Source organism: Empidonax traillii, unplaced genomic scaffold, assembly GCF_003031625.1.
Source record: "Empidonax traillii isolate 1590-97213 ecotype Southwest subspecies unplaced genomic scaffold, ASM303162v1 scaffold348:size657943, whole genome shotgun sequence".
NCBI lineage: Eukaryota > Metazoa > Chordata > Aves > Passeriformes > Tyrannidae > Empidonax > Empidonax traillii.
Genome location: NW_020955541.1, coordinates 151285 through 153665, shown reverse-complemented (window position 1 = coordinate 153665; position 2381 = coordinate 151285).

Here is a 2381-nt window from a genome sequence, read left to right as displayed (position 1 = left end):
TTTGTGAGGCTCATAGTTGAAGTCCCAGGGGAAGAGTAAGCAGTGCTATTTGTGATGAATGAAGCTTAAAAATATACATGACCTACATTCGTCCATGAATATATGTGAACAAAAGGTTATCTGGATTTCAAAGTATCCAGATTTTAGTAAATGCGAGGCCTGCCATAGCTGCCTTTTTTTTTTTTTTTGGTCTTTTTCATCCCTCCTTAGTTGTTAGTGCTTATTAGTTATTATCTAACTCTCTCTAGTTCTTTGGGGTATGACTTTACTCAAAACAATCATCAGATAAAGTAATGCAGGAGTGGGAGGAACGAAAACTATTAATTTTTAAATAAAAAATTCTTCTATATGAGCAAAACAACCACAGAATGGGGCTGACTGTACTTTATAAGTAGATGGTTTATTTTAATAGAATAGTCAAATCCACGTAGTACTTGTGTCCAGTTGTGCAGTGTCACAGTTCTAGATGATAGTTACAAATTCCATCTGCAGGACCAGATTCTCTTTTACTGCAAGCTGAGTGGATAAGGTTAGTGGGAGCCAGACTAGTTTGATTCATCTGAGTATTTGTTCCCCCATAAGCTATGAGGAGTACACTTACGGGAAAAAGCACTGTGCTCCAACCAGCCTGAGTTTCCTGCGTGAAGAGTCTGTTTAGACTCTGGTCTTTAGCCCAGAAGTTAAAACATGTTAGATTTCCCCAGTGGTTTAACTTACAGAAATTTATCAACTATTTACACAAAACTATCTTTTAAAACATATTTCTGAGTTTATGAACTTAGTTTACTTTTGCATATATACTGATGTCAACTATACAGCTAAATACTCTGACGCCGTCTCACAGCAGTAGTTTGCAAACTCTTATGCAAACCTCTGCCCCCATCTTCCTCCAGATGTAACAGTTTTTAAATCAAGCTCTGTGGCACTGCCTGTTTACATCAGGCTTGTCCTTCCTAACTGGAATTCTGAAAAACTAACATTGTGTTTCCCTTACCTTTACGTGTGTGTAAGAAGTGCAGTGGTAGCCTGGACAGGGACATTACTGTATATTGGAGCAAACCTATGACATAATTATAGGAAATACTTGGTTGGGAATTTTAAGCTCTATGATCCCAAGATTTAGGATCTCAGAATGGTTTGGGTTGGAAGGGACCTTTAAGATCATCTAGTTCCAACCACCCTGCTGTGGGCAGGGACACCTCCCACTAGACCGGGTTACTCAGAGCCCTGTCCAACCTGGCCTTGATGAACGAACTGTTTATGCAGCAGACTGAAAACAGAGTAATTATTTTAGTTCTAGAGAACTTCATATTCGTAGCTTCAGGCCTGGAAGTTTACTTCATACTATGTAATATATTCAGTAATATCCAGATAGCCTGTCAGTTCTGTAATAAAAGAAAATCAGACAGGCTAACCCCAAAAGAGCACTATTAAAAGCATGACACATTTCTCACAGAAGATGACAGTAAATGGGGCCTAAGTTGAACTGGAATACAAACAAATGGAATATATTTCTTACCTAAATGTTCCTCAGTTCTGAAACTTAAACTGCTTTGTAAACAATACTGTAATAAGATCTTTCTGTGCTACAAAAGGGCATTACAAGGCCGTGAGAAGTTGCACAGCTTCCTCCCATCCAAAAGTCCACTGAAATTTCTAGACTTCAAATGGAATTTGCACTGTAAATGATTGTTAAGATTCCAGATTCAAGAAGACATTTTTAAACAAACGTCTGTAGTAATGTATTGGATGTGTTTGTATGGAGAGCTTATGATATGATATTTAATTAAAAAGTCATAGAGCTCTCCCCTCTCACCCCCCAGAAACCAGGCCTAAACCAGGCCTTAGTTTTGCAAAGCAGTGGTCTCTGAATTAATTTATTACCTCATTTTTTTTTGTCTCTATACCTTATTGTACAGTCATTTCTGTGAGATTTTCATTCTACTCCAGCAGTCTTTCATACATGGTTACTGAATTTGGGTGCAGTATAGTCAGCCTTATTTGAGTATCTAAATTGCATTCTTGTGTCTTGGTTGTCTGTGTAAAGCAAGTAAGTCCTCAGAGTCAACGGAGGTTCCCTTTTTCATGGGGACATTGTGGAATTCAAGTGTCTTTATTCAGATGCTAATTTTTTTCAGACCAGTTAGAAGCTAGACAGGGTGAACTTGGCTTCGCTCTGACTCTATCCACAGCCAGAGTTGCTTGATGTCATTATCTCCATTTTGCAAATTGAGTGCTGAATCTCAGGGAAGGAGATAAAAAGTATTTTAGTTTAACTAAGCTAAGCTACTGTAAACTGCTGAAATTCACACTCCAGCTACTCTCACTTGTGAGCATTGAAGAGTTAGCTTAAAAAGATGCTTGCTGTTTATTTAGGTACT